The following is a 16,875-nucleotide window of genomic DNA, read 5'->3' on the forward strand; positions in this document are numbered from 1 at the left end:
CTTTGTAAATGGAGAAAGTATTGCGGTCCACTGAATGCTGTCACACTGCCATGTTGTCATTCAATACGGTATTTTTGTCACGGAAAAATGTCTTTTATTATTTTTTGACCAATTATGGTTTGCCATGTGTACTCAAATAATCACAGACACCCACGTTACTTTATGAGTTACTCACAAGAATAACCCAAATGTCAGACAGATAATAACACTGGCTAGATCTGGTCTTTTTATGGAATATTGCTGTTTAGTCTTGGGAGCATGTGTCTAGGGGGTGGGGGGGGGGTGTCTATTTCAAACTGATTTCCATCAAGACAAAATACTAGGAGGCAGTTTAAGTCCTCATTAGCTCTTTGATTATCCTGCTGCTTTATTGTGACTCGGGTTTCTTTGGAGGTTGAAGCACTGTTCTTGATAGTCTATACTTGGAAAAAACATGTGCCCATAGATACTATTTAAAGGGGTATTGTTAATTTCCTGGTGATGATAGGGCTACTTCGGACATATTTTTAAGAAGAATTTAGCTGCTGGGTGCCAAATGGCATATTATGCTTTAGCAGGGCAGAGAGCTGAGTCTAATGGGAAGTGTGTTTAAACTGATGATCGGGAAAATTGGATTTTAATCCTGGTGCTGCTGCTAACTAGCTAATCCATGGGATGTGACAGTTAATATTTCTGGACCTTAGTTTCTCTCGCCCATAAAATAAATGGTTTATATTTAGTGGCGTCTAAAATTCAGTCCATCTTTAAAACCTTAGGACTTCTTCTTTATCAGTAATAAGCAAAGCTGTTTTTTTGGCTTTTTTGGAGGGCTATAGACAAGGGTGGGGAAAAGAAATTCCCAGTTAGGTTATTATGAGCTAGATGGCTTTTTCCATTTTTACTTTCCTTGATTGCCTTCCTTATTCTCATTGCTTTTCTTCCTTTTCCATCATCGATAATGTCTGCTTCCATTCCTTTTGTCTCTTTTCATAAACCTTTACAGTAGAAATGACAGAGTAATTGGGTGGGTGGTAATTTTTTGGCTTATGGTGTATTCACTTCGAAACTAAATATTTGAAGGCTTTGAGAAGCAGAGGAAGTCTACTTGTTAAAACACGCTGCACGCTTTCCTCTCTGGCATTTAAGCAGATGTGTAGGAACAGGATACACACAGCCTGTTCAAAATACAAAACGGACCACAGCTATTTACTGAAAAATCTCAGAACCAAAACTCAACTCTGCCACAAAAGGATTGACAAAGTAGTTTGATTTTAAGAAGGAATAATAAAAGGGAGGGGGCAGAGTAATGAAGAGTTTCATGTCGGAAATCATGGGAAATGTTTCATTTATACCCTGAGCTGTTTCTCTTCTCTACTTTAATTCCAGTACAGAGTGATTTGACGGACAAGTTTTTAAAATTATTTTGTTCAAGATGGTAATTTTGTAGAATTTGGAGATTATGATTTGCTAGAAATAGAGAATTTCAGACATTCATTTTTAGGCATCTAAGATATCTTCTTGAGATTTACTTGTTCAAGATGATTTTATTGTAGAAAGTGGTTTTCTAATTGGTTTTCCTCACTCTGTATATGTACTATGTATATCTATATCTATATACACATAGTGTGTTAAATCTTTTGACAAATAAGATGTGTTACATGGAAAATAGTGGTTTGAGGAAAATTCAAAATGTAATTTGTCAGCTACTTTTTGGCCTCTGATGTTTAAGGCTACTGCAGTGTAGGGACTGGCAAACTTTGAAGGGGCCAGAGAATAAATATTTTAGACTTTGCAGCCCGCACGGTGTGTGTCACACTCTGTCCTATGTGGTCTGGTGACAACAGCCGCAGATGGTAGGTATGGGAATGGGCGTGGCTGCCTTGTACAAGCCTTCAGTGGGCTGAATTTGACTCTACTGCCAGCATTTGCTGACTCCTGCCCCCAAAGAGTCAAAAAAAAAATATATATATATATATAGGGAAACAATATAGATTTTGTAATTAAGGTACCTTAATTAAGTAATCCATTTTGATGGTCAGAATAGCAGAAACAAGTTTTAACATTTCCATGGTGACGTCCAGGTAGAACAGACATTAGTGTCACCATAGTTTTGGACAAGGAAACTGAGGCACATTGGCTTCAGTGAGTCTCCCTTCAGTAAGCAAGTCAGCCAGCTGGGGCTAGAGCCCAGGCCTCCTCGTGTCTGCTTTATCTCCCTGGCGTCTGACTGTAGGAGGGATAAAGTAAAGCAAGAATCCGAGGGAGTTAGGTTTTCTGAGAAGGCTGGATGTTACAACAGAGAATAAGCAACCGGTATTTAAGAGCCCTGGATTTGAACACTGGCTTCTTCGTGTCCTTTGGTCGTGCTCATCTGGCTCTCGGTCCTTTCCTGGTCCAGGTCACTTGTCCACACAATGCAGGCGATAGTGGGTAGGTTGACGGTTATAGCAGGCACAGGGGTGACATTGGTTCCTTCTTTTTGTTGAGGGGGGAATGCACCCTATGACATGTGGAATCTTAGTTCCCCACCAGGGATCAAACCCACACCCCCTGCAACAGAAGTGCAGAGTCTTAACCATTTGACCGCCAGGGCAGTCCCCTCCTTCTTTCGTTTTTGGTGCTGCTTCTGTGTTGTCTTTCTGGTCTGTGGTGACCGGGAGTCTGGGCTGCTCAGATATGAGAGGCAGGTGCTTTTCTCGTGACCATTAAGCATATAGTCTCTTTTCCTGGTAATTCAGTGGGAGAAATAACTATAACTTCTACTTAATTTGACTCTCAAAGTGAAGCCTGAATGAAGATGATGTCCGCAAGAAATACTCCGAGATTCTAGGATAAACTCTATTTTGTGAATGTGATGTTGACATGATATAACAGAATACTTGCATTAAGTGGAATCCTCTGTGAAGCAAACTCTAAATATGACTCTTTTTTGGAGGCACACTTCCTTGCACTTTCCTGCCTTTACCTCGCTCTCTCTCTCTCTCTCTCTTTTTTTTTTTTTTTTGATAAAAATAATCCCACAGCATTTTTTGTCATCTGGTAATAACATGCTGTTGCTGCTGAGTCGCAGAGAGTCCTGTTTGACTCTTTGTGACCCTATGGACTATAGCCCACTAGGCTCCTCTCTCCATGGGGATTCTCCAGGCAAGAATACTGCAGTGGGTTGCCATGCCCTCCTCCAGAGGGTGATAACATGAGAGTGAGCTAAAATATGAATACATGTTTTAGAACATGTCTAACGAAGGATCCCTAAAAAACACACCGTATTGCCAAGTGATCTGCCACTCCACTGATCATTCCTAGTTGGAGACACTGCGGTGCAGAGTAATGTTTCTCTCCTTTTAGCATGATCTGACCCAGTTTTCTTAAGTTTTAGAATGAATCTCTTCTTTATCATCTAATGCGAGTTCATATGCTCATCAAAACCAATGATACAGCCCTCTATATGCTTGTTCACTTGCTCGCAAAGCTACACCTGAATCTGGGATCTATTTGCAAGAGTCTGAAGATGACATTGATGGACTGTGCCGTCACCTTTTTCACCATCTGGCCCTGGGCCTGGTGTGCCATGGCGGAAGCTCTCAGAAACCACACAGCCCTGCACACTATCTCAAAAAGCAGCTTTGGAATAGAAAGTGCCTTTGCCTTTTTTCCAAGATGAAAGCATATCCCGAGTTGGGTGGGCCAGCAGGTTAACTGTTGTTTGTTTTAATGGATTCTTTGCATTTCATGGGGATGTAATGAAGATGACCTCCTGGAACTTTTAAGTTGTTGTTTATAGTTATAAGTTCTTCTAATAAGAAGAATATAGAAATTCTATGTTGTCACAACCAGAATATTTCAAATAAAATAATACTGTTGTCTGGCATAACTTACTTGCAGAGAGAGAGAGTGAAAGGCAATCATGATTGCTAAACTAGCACATGTGGTTTCTGTGATGCTGTTTTCTCTAAGGAGAACATGAGGGATTCATGTTCTGTTAGCACCAATTGAATACTGACAAAAAGTATTTGATAATGTATGGGTTGGCCAAAAAGTTTGTTCAGGTTAGTGGACAAACCCAAATGAACTTTTTGGCTAACCTAATAAGAACTATGATCCCGTGTTATTTCGTTTGGTTCCTGTTTCCCCTGAGAGAGGTAAACATCCATATTTTGTAGATATGAGTTCCAAGGCTTTAGTGGTTTGGTAAAAGATGTCTTTAAGTCAGGTTTTCTTATTCCAGAGTCTAAAAGCCTCTTATCCTCCTGTGGTGCCTCCTATGTTAAGGAATCAGGTAGACAACACTGTGCTAGAATTTCCAGAACAAAAAAAAATCATAAAGCTACCCTCTAAAAGCTTATGCTTTGAGGCAGTGATGAGGAATGTGTGTAAATAACCCCCGTTTAAGGTAGAAAATGCATAGCAGGACCCCAGGGGAGGAGATACCACTTCTAGCAGAGGAAGAATACTTTGAGAGAGAAGGGATGGCATGTGACTTTTCTGTTTAGTTTTTCATGGTCTCCTTAGCTGCTAAACCTGTTGGCTTCTAGGAGGAGCTGGGTAAATGCTTGTTGTCTGATGATAGACTGATGGGGATGATGCAGCTTGACACGGTGATACATCCTCAGATAAGGATGGATGGGAAGGAAGAATGAACCCTTTAGACTGAGACCTGGAAACAAGAGGTCACAGGTGGTATATGGAAATTGAGAGGAGTTACGTATAAACTCAAAAGGTGGTAATATACTAGATGACAGGGCTGGCAAGGTAGACTGGAGCAAGGCCGTGGAGCACCTTGAATTTCAAGCTTAAGCATTTGGATTTTAGTCTTTCAGAACTAACAGAGTTCTCTGAAAAGGTTATCATTTTGAAGGAGAGAGAGGGAAAGTTTCTCAGTTTTTTACGCAGGAAACTAGTGGTCTAATTATCTAAGCTCTGAACAGCCCATAATAATGACAACAGCCTCTAGCCACTTTCACCTGTTTTGAGATTGGTTTGCTGCCCTACACTGGGGATCTCCCCATGTATGGCACGAAGCCATCTCAACACTATAGTGTTGTGGGGTGGAAAGGAAGCCTCCACAATGATACACTCATTATGTAGGTTCTCCTCATAAGGATGGAAGGAAATTCGCTCTTAATGAGGCATTAAATAAACCAGCATCACTGCTCAGGATGGAGAAGCATTGAGACTTTTAGGGGAGCAGCTTAGTTCAGACACTCAGTCCTTCACCTTCTTGTCGTTGTTCAGATCCCTTGACAGTCACCCAGCACAGAAACCAGGGGAAAGCAACATGTCACTCTTTGAACTGGCACATATATTTCCTCTTTAATGCATTATACAGTTTATGTTTTTGAAAGATGAGCCAATATAATACTAAGAAAATGGTTGCTTTCATTTGGACAATTTAGAGTGGTTATGAACTTGTCCACCTACTCTGAAATATATTTGGCATATTATCTTCTAATACTGAGTAAATATCATACTATAGAGCATTTCCTTTATTTAAGCTGTGAAGCATCCATAAAAGGCTTTGCATTGGGGACATTAATTTATCTCATATATACTTATTGAACAGCTACTGTGTGCCAGGGACTGGTTTAGGCCTTAGGAATATAGCAATGAACAAGATAGGCGAAGTCCTTGCTCTCCTGCTACATTAAAAATATGTTGCAATACAACATATGAACCTTAGGACATTATGCTGAGTGAAATGAGCTAATCATGAGAAGACAAATATCATGATTCCACTTATGAAATGCTTAGAATAATCAGATTCTTAGAGAGAGTAGTAGTAGTTGTTGCTGGCATTGGTGAAAACGGGGAAATAAGGAATTATTTTATGAGTATCAACTTTCTGTTTGAAGGTAACAATCAAGAGATTATATGAATATACTTACCACTACTGAACTGTACACTTAGAAATGGTGAAGATAGTAAATTTTATGTCACATATATTCAACCTAAATTTAAAAAACTACAAACTAGTGAGTGTACTCTCCAAGAGGGTATTGCAAATCCTAAAAGATGATGCAGTTAAAATGCTGCATTTAATATGCCAGCAAATTTGGAAAACTCAGCAGTGGCCACAGGACTGGAAAAGGTGAGTTTTCATTCTAATCCCAAAGAAAGGCAATGCCAAAAAATATTCAAACTACCACACAATTGCACTCATTTCACACTCTAGCAAAGTAATGCTCAAAATTCTCCAAGCCAGGTTTCAACAGTATGTGAACCAAGAACTTCCACATTTTCCAGAACTTCCAGTTCAAGCTGGATTTAGGAAAGGCAGAGGAACCAGATATCAAATTGCCGACAACCGCTGGATGATCAAAAAAGCAAGAGAATTCCAGAAAACCATCTACTTCTGCTTTATTGACTATGCCAAAGCCTTTGACTGTGTGGATCACAACAAACTGTGGACAATTCTTCACAGATGGGAATATACCTTACCTGCCTCCTGAGAAATCTGTATGCAGGTCAAGAAGCAACAGTTAGAACTGGACATGGAATAACAGACTGGTTCCAAATTGGGAAAGGAGTAAATTAAGGCTGTATATTGTCACCCTGTTTATTGAACTTATATGCAGAGTACATCGTGAGAAATGCAGGGCTGGATGAAGCACAGGCTGGAATCAAGACTGCTGGGAGAAATATCAATAACCTCAGATATGCAGGTGACCCCACCTTCATGGCAGAAAGTGAAGAAGAACTAAAGAGCCTCTTGATGAAAGTGAAAGAGGAGAGTGAAAAAGCTGGCTTAAAACTCAACATTCAGGAAACTAAGATCATGGCATCCAGTCCAATCACTTCATGGCAAATTGGTGGGGAAACAATGGAAACAGTGACAGACTTTATTTTTAGGGGGCTCCAAAATCACTGCAGATGGTGACTGCAGCCATGAAATTAAGAGACACTTGCTCCTTGCAAGAAAAGCCATGAAAAATGTAGATAGCATACTAAAAAGCAGAAACATCACTTTGCCGACAAAGGTCTATCTAGTCAAAGCTATGGTTTTTCTAAGTCGTCATGTATGGATATGAGAATTGGACCATAAAGAAAGCTGAGTGCAGAATTGATGCTTTTGAATTGTGGTGTTGGAGAAGACTCTTAAAAGTCCCTTGGATTGCAAAGAGATCCAACCAGTCAACCTCAAAGGAAATCAGTCCTGAATATTCATTGGAAGGACTGAAGCTGAAGCTCCAATACTTTGACCACCTGATGCGAAGAACTGATTCATTGGAATGGGCAAGATTGAAAGCAAGAGGAGAAGGGAAAGACAGAGGATAAGATGGTTGGATGGCTTCACTGACTTGGCGGACATGACTCTGAGCAAACTCTGGGTGTTGGTGATGGACAGGGAAGCCTGGCATGCTACAGTCCATGGGGTCGCAAAGAGTTGGACATGACTGAGCAGTTGAACTGAACTGAGTGAGTGTATACTACTATCAAATGTATACTACTAAAAATATTCTGCCAGAAACATTATTTATGATATAATGTCATGTAGTGATAGATACTGTGATGAAACATTGAGAGGGGGAGAGGCTTGGGAGTGTTGGTGGAAGGTCTGGATCACTACTTCAAGTATGTCAGGAAGGATTCTCTGAGACGCTATTTAAGCAAAGACTTCAGTGAAGCTAGTGATGAGCTCTTGGAGGGAACATCACAAACTTATTAATCTAACTCTGTGACTGTGTTTGTTGTTTTATTTAAGCTGTAGAGCCTCTCCAAAGGCTGGTGTGAGAAGCATTTATTCAGACTTCCAAATGTCATTTGGGGTTAGGTTTTAGCAATGTGTATTATATCAGGAAATCATTTAATAGTACTTGTAGATAAAGAGCCTTATCTACAGAGGATAGAGGCAAGTAAGTCTTGTCCTCTGGGTGAAAAAATGGTCCTGGAATTTTTGCAAAAGGAGTCTTGGTTATTTATAGCAACAAGGATAGGGTCTTAGATGTAGAATCAAATTACCAGAAAAGCTGTCACTTCTTCAACATTATTTTCTATTAGACAGGTGACATGATTTTTGGCATGGAGCTTTTAAGGGAAATAAAATTGGTTCTCTTTATCAGGGCAGGTGTGTGTATGTATTGGGGCGGGTAGTGAATGGAAGGGGGCTTCTTAGAAAGGTGGATCAGGGCAGGTATGTGTGTGTGTGTTGGGGGAGGGTAGTAGATGGAAGGGGGCTTCATGGAAAGGTGGATCAGGGCAGGGGTGTGTGTGTGTGTGTGTGTGTGTTGTGTGTTGTGTGTGTGTGTTGTGTGTCTGTGTGTGTGTGTGTGTGTGTGTGTGTGTGTGTGTGTGTGTGTTGGGAGAGGGTAATGAATGGAAGGGGGCTTCATGGAATGGTGGCTCAACCAAAGAGGGCCAATAGGTTAACACTAAAAGCCAAAATCGGGAGAAAATGAGATGCTGTTTGACTGAAGGTGAAGATTCCTGAAGCTGGGAAAGTGAGGGGTATCAGAGTGGGTAGTATAGAATGTATGTCTGTAGTTGGGACGGTTTGAAAAAAAGCCTTAGGTAAAAGAGGGTTCAGCAGTCTGTGAGGCTGTGAGAAATGCATGTGTGATCGATTGTTCCTTTTAAGCCATGTCTGGCCTATATCATGGGGGTGGATGGAACTTCTTAAAGGAGTCTAGGCTAGCCTAGGATAAATGACCTTTCAAAATTCCTTGGAGTCTGCAACACAGTGTCGCAAAGTGTGTGTTCTTTCCTCATCTGTCAGCTTGAGAGTGTGGAATGATCTTTGGAAAACTCTAAACCGCTCAGCTCATGAAACTCTCTTTGCTGCTAAACGGAGCCTCTGGAGATACTGAGGTCCCCCAGTGCTCCACGTCCTCAGTGCCTCTGTTCACACTGCTGCCTCTGCTGGGATTGGGGGTGGTGCATTGCCCTACCTGCTCTGCCCAGGCATCACCCACTGCCTTTGCAGGAATCAGCCAAGCGCCACTCTGGCTCCAGGGCCCCACTTTCCTTATCGGTAGCCATGCCTCTTTCTTCCACTGAGCCCTGAACTGCCTGCAAACAGGGCCCTGTTTCTTGTTGGCATCCCCAGTGCTGGTGCAGTACTGCACTTGGGAGATGCCCCACGCATGCTGGTGGACAGAGTACATTGTCTCTGCAGGTGCCCATTGAGGGTGGTATGTACACACCTACCCAGCACAGCCTCCTCGTGACTTCTCGGGCAACTGAAATCACAGGAGTGGAATAATCATCTGAGAAGTCTCTATAGGGTTTGGGGTCCTAGGGAAGAACACAGTCCAGTGTCTGGAAGATGCATGAAAAAGGGTACGTTTGTAACACTTTGCCTGAAGTTTGGATTTTACATTAAAAATTTTCTTCACTTATTTTTTACTGTATTGGCTCTTTGTTGCTGCAAGGATTTTTCTCTAGCCGAGTTGAGCAGGGGTTGCTCTCCAGCGTGGTGTGCAGGCTTCTCATTGTGCTGCTTTCTATTGTTGGGGAGCACAGGCTGTAGTGCATGCAGGCTTCAGTAGCTGCAGTTCCCAGGCTTTAGAATGCAGGCTCAGTAATTGTGGCACACGGGCTTAGTTGCCCCTTGGCATGTGGGATCTTCCTGGACCAGGGATCGAACCTGTGTCTCCTGCATTTCCAGGCAGATTCTTTACCACTGAGCCACCTGGAGAAGTCCTGGATTTTACACTTTTAACACTGACTGCAGTGTACTGGCTACTCAGGGTGAAATGCAGTTAAATTTCTAGACCTTTAGTATAACTTCCCACTACGTGGAAATCCTGCTCCCTATTTCTGCATTTGTCTAAATCCTGACAGTTTTTTTAAGGAACAACCTCAAATTCCATTTCAGATATTTCCACCTGTGATGCCTTTTTGCCTTTTTCTTTTCCTATTTCACCTCTAGTCATTACCGTGTTAGTGGACACTCAGTGGTCTAAGTCAGGTGGACTGCTGACCAAGGCCCCTGGGCTGGTGATTTGAACCTCTTTGATTCCATTGATTCAAATGAATCCCATAATGCCTTGACCTTTCTTGTAGAGCTGTTCTGAGGCTCATGAGAAGAAACAGGCTGGAGGTTTATGTGGGTTCCTTGAAGATCTTTCTCTACTTCCAAATATAACAAATTCTCTTGTTTAGCAAACCCTACCTCCTGTGTACTGAGGGAGAGTACTGCCTTCTCTTGGAGCTTGGGGAGGATTTGCTGCCGTGTCCCATGGAAAAGGACATACTGATAGCACAGTAGCATTAAGACCCAAGAGTATGTATCCAGTACTCCTTCATGTTGGTACTCTGTTAGAACCAACTCTCCTAGTGCACGGAAGGCTCTTTTCCTTACATTTAGGCTTGCTCTGGGTGAGTTAGACTACCCACAAAGAATTGTCAGTTAGCATCGTCATATGGCAGAGACAGCCTGCTAGTACTGTGCCCCTATCTGCCTTGGATCATGCACCACCTCTCTGAGAGGGGTCTATCCCAGAAGCTCTTGCATTTTATGAACTGGCAAGGGCTGAGAGCATTCGAATCATGTAGTATACTTTAGAACCCGAAGCTATGGTCAGGAGGATAAGTAATCATCCTGAATAGATGGGACATCACCAGTGATGTGTGATTCTAACATTTGATCCTTCTTTGGTTTCTTCACTTGGCCGTCGTCTGTGTCCTTTACCTCTGGGCTCCTAGGTTGGAGTCAATTTAAAAATACTGCCGGACTTAAAATAGACACTGAAGTCATATTTATGTGATACAGTATATACCTGCAGCATTTATTGGCTTATGAGTTGGGAACAGTTTTGCGTCTATTGTCTAAAAGTTGAACATTTGTATCAACCTTTGATATTCAGGTATATACACTTCTTCCAAGTGGAGGAGGAATAATGAATTTGTGTATTGTTGGAAAAACCTCTTGGAACTAACATTACAGATGATGTGAAAATGTTTCTGAGGGCAGCCACACAGTCCTCTTCGGCCTGTGCAGTCCAGGAAAATAAAATAACTACCAAATGGAGAAGGATTAAGTGAGTGAGGAAGTTTGTTTGCGATTTATTTCCCAAAGTTATATCAGAAAGAAAATGAGATGAACCAGATGCCCTTCCATTGCCAATTTAATGTAATGCTGTCACTGATGCACTTATTAAAACTTGATTTTCTCTTTCGTTGAAGGGCATGGTTTGAGGAATGGCTTACTGCTTGACTCCATTATCTTGAATTTAGACTCATGCAATAATTACTAAGAAACTGGCATGACTGCAGTATTGGCTTTTTGTAAGATTTGGTGGAAAAAAGAAAGAACTTTATGTAGTAATGAGAGATTTCTTTGCTCTGAGACCAAACTTCAGATGCCCATCAGATTCAATAAAAATTTGTTCTGGATTATGGAGACTTTCTAAGCTTTCCTAGTACAAAAACTCAGCCTAATTTTCATCAGATTTTCCCTAGAAGAGGTAAAAGGGCAACTTGGCATTAAAATTCTTCACTGTGAGAAAAGCAGACCACTGCTCTGTCCCTGGCAAATCAGGTAAGTGCACTAGAACATTCTTAAGACTATTTAGCAAGATTAAAATATGTCACTTTTTGCCACTGCATTGTCCCTTTCTAAAGAAAGGGTGATTTATGAGTCTTTTGGATCTTCTCATGGTATTAATAATATCTCGAGCCAGCTGTTTTATTGGGTGTATACAGAGGGTAATTAGAAACATCTGAGAGTCCTGTAATGTGCCTAGAAAACCATCATGTGGTATGGAAAAGAAAAAAAAGGTAATGTGCACGCCAAAGTTGTGTACTTGATAAATAGATACTTAGCATTAAACAAAATTTACTCTGTTATACCATTTTTTGAAAAAGAGGCTAGGCTCTTCAGGCTGAAAATATCCTTTTATTGAAATACACTCACTGCAGAAATCATAACCTTATTTGGTAAGACTCCTGACTGTGCTGTTCATACAGTAATTATCATTTCCCTTCTGTCAGACTTCATCGTATTATAGACCATTTTCTGCCAGAAGTATTTCTTCCTTTTACCTGGCAGTTGATTAAAAACCTTAGAATTCTGAGGGATCTCATTTAAGGAAATTAACTCTTAGAAACAAACTGCACCAGGGACTAATAGTGCCCAATTTACCTAGTAGTCTATCCTAGAAATTGGGTTGGGATTCAAGAGTTCTGGGCTCTATTTTAGCTGATTATTTGAAATTTGATCTGCTCCAATGGTGGTGGAGTTTGACCATTTGGGTCTGCAGCAGTCACAGTGGCTGTCAGGGTCTGATTTAAATCAGGTCCTGTTCACTCTTCTCTCAGGACAAAATCTAGACAAGAAAACCTAACATTTGGTGTTGACTGGTGAATGGTTCTTTTCATTTTCATTCACAAATAACAAGCCTTTTATGAGAAGTTGGTACTGAGTCAAACTGACATATCCCAGACAGCTGTGGACGGGGCTCAAGTTGGAGGCCTCTGGTGTCTTTACAACCTGTCTTGCTCTGCATGTCCCCACTGGGTGTGTCATTTTTGTCCCTTTTGATAATTTTGAATGGGAGCCCTGATCGCTCTCAAAAGCAGAATTGTAGCCAACTGGATGATTTGTTAGAGGTTGCTGCTGCTGCTAAGTCGCTTCAGTCGTGTCCGACTCTGTGTGACCCCGTAGACGGCAGCCCACCAGGCTCCCCTGTCCCTGGGATTCTCCAGGCAAGAACACTGGAGTGGGTTGCCATTTCCTTCTCCAGTGCATGAAAGTGAAAAGTGAAAGGGAAGTCGCTTAGTTGTGTCCGACTCTTAGAGACCCCATGGACTACAGCCCGCCAGGCTCCTCCGCCCATGGGATTTTCCAGGCAAGAGTACTGGAGTGGGTTGCCATTGCCTTCTCCATTGTTAGAGGTTGGTGGTGACTTAATGAAGCCTTTGGAAGGAGAAGAGGGTTCACCTGTGTGAAAATGCTTGCTATGGGGAGATGGGACAGTCATTAAGAGCTCTTGGTGAACTCTGGCTTCAAATGCCTGCCTTCTCCAACCATTAAATCAGTGGTCTTGGTCCTCAGGATACAACAGAATGTCCTGTAGGACTTGGAAGATACAGATGGCCAGTCCATGCTCCGGCTTCCTAAATCAGAATTTCTGGGTATGTTTTGGGGGTGTGTGTAGTTTGACAGCAAACGATGCAGATGATTGTTGTGGTCTAAGCTAGTGCTCATCACCCTTTCCTATTCATAAGAATCACTTTGATTCTTGATAAGATACAGATTCTGTTTCAGTAGATCTGGAGTGGGACCTGATATTCTATATATTTAGTAAGTTTCCAGGGGGATGAGGTACTGCTTGGCCCCAGGATCACCCTTTTCATAGCAAAGGTTTTAAGGTGTCATTAGTTTAGAATAAATAGTGGTTTTCAGAAAGATAAAGTATCATGAATGAATGATACCTATTTATTATGTTCCTGTATGAGTCTCAGACTATATTAGGAAATGACTTATACATGCCGGAGAAGATGCAACCATGTAATCAAGATATGTTAACCTTCTGCAGATCTCCTATCTCAGTTTCCTGCTTAAAGCTGAGATTTCCTCACCCTTCCAGGAATCCTCTTGGCAGGGTTCCACTAGGATTGCATCCTTGCTGTGTGAAAGCTGAGGCACAAACTACCTTCTCTCTTTACCCTACATTTCTGTCTCCTCTAGTCTGCCTCCTACCTATAGTATTTTCCAGGAGACAGTGATAAAGTCTCTCTGTTCACTGCTGCTGCTGCTGCTGCTGAGTTGCTTCAGTTGTGTCCGACTCTGTGCAACCCCATAGACGGCAGCCCACCAGGCTCCTCCGTCCCTGGGATTCTCCAGGCAAGAACACTGGAGTGGGTTGCCATTTCCTTCTCCAATGCAGGAAAGTGAAAAGTGAAAGTGAAGTCACTCAGCCGTGTCCGACTCTCAGCGACCCCATGGACTCCAGCCTACCAGGCTCCTCTGTCCATGGGATTTTCCAGGCAAGAGTACTGGAGTGGGGTGCCATTGCCTTCTCCGTATCTGCCTTGAATTCCAAGGGAAATGTGGTCAGGCTCTCTAAAGACTTTTTACCTTCTTTTCTCCAGTGCAACAAGCTGGTTTCTGCAGTGTAGACAGCATTCCAGGAAGTGAGATGACGGTTACTGGCCTTTGTCCTCAGCTTTGGGATGTAGCCCAAATCCATTATCAGAAGTTCCATTCCATGATCTGTACAACTATATGCAAGGATGATAGTCTTGGCTTCCTATTACTAGGGCATAGATTTATTTTCTCAGGAGCAGTGGACAGGAAGATATATTTGCACAGATCTATTCTTATTCTAGGTAAGTCTTACTTGCAATTAATGTTAAGTATTTTGAAAGCATTTGAGGGTAGTCTTTAAGAGAAGATACACTTGAATGATACCATGTTTTCTAAACCTGTCATACAGTCATCGTCCTGACTTTCTGGTAACATACAGTCTTTACCCTAAACTTTCCTACTGACGGTGCCTGGATTTTAACTTAGGATCATGGTGCTTGAGAGCACTTTCTTCCCTGCAGAGAAGTTAAATTAATAGACAGCTGCTGCTGCTGCTGCTGCTAAGTCGCTTCAGTCGTGTCTGACTCTGTGCAACCCCATAGACGGCAGCCCACCAGGCTTCCCTGTGGAAGCCTGGCATTCTCCAGGCAAGAGTACGGGAGGGGATTGCCATTTCCTTTTCAAATTAATGGACAGCAGTCAACATGAATTTATTAAATGGGGTAGCAGAGTTGAAACTCCCCTCTGTGCCTTCAAAAGTCAACCCTGTTTCCTTCACCTCAGTTTGGCCTCCTCTTCCTCCAGTGTCGTCTACTGATACCTGGGTTCCATGTCTTAATCTTTGTCTCTGAGGTACTCTTATTTTACCCATATCCAGTGGCCATATCCTTACCTGGATGCTCACCCAGCTTCCTCTCTTCCTCTGAAATATCTGGTTCATACCGTTAATGTAGATGGGAAGGGAAAATATTGAATTTGTCTAATGGTTCTCAACCAGGAGAGGTTTGGCTTCCCAGGAGAGAGATTTGGCGGTACCAGGATAAGTTTTTGGTTGTGCATGCTGGGGGAGATGGGAGAGAGGTGTCCTGGCATGTAATGGGTAGAGGCCAAGAATGCTACTTCCTAGCCTGTAGCACACACGACAGTCCCCACAATGAAGAATTATTGGTCCAAAATGTCAACAGCGCAACCTTTTCCTCCCATTGGCCAACCTCTTGAACATGCACTGGTATTTTGTTCGGGTCCCTGGAGAATATTCCCTCTTAAATCTCCAGCTTGTTCTCTAGGTAAAATTCCCAACATTTTGTCACAAGTGTGTTCGTGATGGTGCTGTGGCTCTGACAGCCCTTGTCACATGTGTGTTCCCTAAAAAACTGGAGAGTGGCTCCTGTAGGCTCGATTTGCATTTGATTGCTTTTATGAGATCTCATTGGCTTTCAGAGGGTGTGAGGATTGAGGTGATTTGGGATGACTCAGGATGACTCAAAAAGTAGGACTGATGTGCCTTTATTATGAGGATTCTTTAGACACTAAAGAAATAACAAATGGGAAAGCAGTATAGGAGGCTTTTTTTTTTTTTTTTTAAGCACACATCTCAGAAATGATTGTACAGTAGAAACCACTTTTCAACACTAACCATTGCTACTGTGGATACTCATTTGAAAAGTGTCTGTGCTGTGGCTGTCGGGAAAGGAAAGAAGGCCAAGTGTGTTTGTTTGAATGATAGCATCATTACATGTTCAAATAAACATAGCATCTTGGGAGGGGACAGGTTTGTTATTTCCAACCCAAATGTCTTTACACATGCCTTTTGAAGGGTTTTATTGCCAAGTTTGGAGGAAGAAACGATCCAAGCATTAAAAGTCTGATATGTCATTTAACTTCTTAAAAAAAGAAACATTTCTGTGGCCAAAACACTCTGGGCTAGCTGGACAGTGATGTATATATCATGGTTTTTGGATGAGAAAGAGCCCAAGAGAGCAAGTAAAGACATTGCCTTCACCTGTCTATAACCTCTTATGGCATTTTCCGTTATGTTTTGGTCATCTTGCCCAGGAAACTTGGAATTTGCACAGTTGATACTTTGGTGCTTTTTTACTTGAATGGAATGCCTGTTCTTAATTCCACCAATATAGCAGTGATTTATTTCTTAAGAACCCAAACATAATTTGAGTGGCTGATTTCTTTTTTCTGTTGTGTCTTTTCTTTAGTTGTAGTAAAACATAACATTTACCATTATCATCATTTTTAAATGTCTACTCCGGAAACATTGAGTACATTGGCAGTGATGTATAGCTATGACCACTATCCATTTCCAGAACTTTTCATTGTCCCAAACTCAATACCCATTCAACAGTAACTCCCTATCCCTCTCCCTCCCTGGTCTCTGATAACCTCCCTTCTACTTTCTGTCTGTGTAAATTTGCCTAGTCTAGGTATTTCATGTCAAATGCTGGAATCCTACAGCATTTGTCTTTTTGTGTCTGGCTTATTTCACTTCACATAATGTTTTCAAGATTCTTCTGTGTTGGAGCATGTGTCAAAATTTCTTTTTCGAGTGCTGGATAATTCTTCATTTATGTACATGCTACCTTTTGTTTATTCATTCATCTCTTGATGGACATCAGAGTTGTTCCCATCTACTGTGAAAAAGACAGCCATGAGCTTGTGTGTACCAGTGGCTGCAGGAAGCTCAGTTTTCATTTCTTTGAGGTTTATATCTGGAAATGGAGTTGCTGGATCATATGGTAATTCTGTTTAACTTTCGGAGGAATTGTCACACTTTTCGTCAGTGGTAGCAACAGTGCTGCTGCTGCTGCTGCTGAGTCGCTTCAGTCGTGTCTGACTCTGTGCGACCCCATAGACGGCAGCCCACCGTGCTCCCCTGTCCCTGGGATTCTCCAGGCAAGAACACTGGAGTGGGTTGCCAT

At 42.0% G+C, this 16,875-nt stretch overlaps 1 protein-coding gene across 7 annotated transcripts in view; it reads left to right on the top strand.

The window, feature by feature from the left end:
- LTBP1 (latent transforming growth factor beta binding protein 1) overlaps positions 1–16,875 on the top strand; it is a 456,133-nt gene that overhangs the window by 185,896 nt on the left and 253,362 nt on the right. The gene's annotated exons all lie outside the window — the stretch shown is intronic.

Source organism: Capra hircus, chromosome 11, assembly GCF_001704415.2.
Source record: "Capra hircus breed San Clemente chromosome 11, ASM170441v1, whole genome shotgun sequence".
NCBI classification, from domain to species: domain Eukaryota; kingdom Metazoa; phylum Chordata; class Mammalia; order Artiodactyla; family Bovidae; genus Capra; species Capra hircus.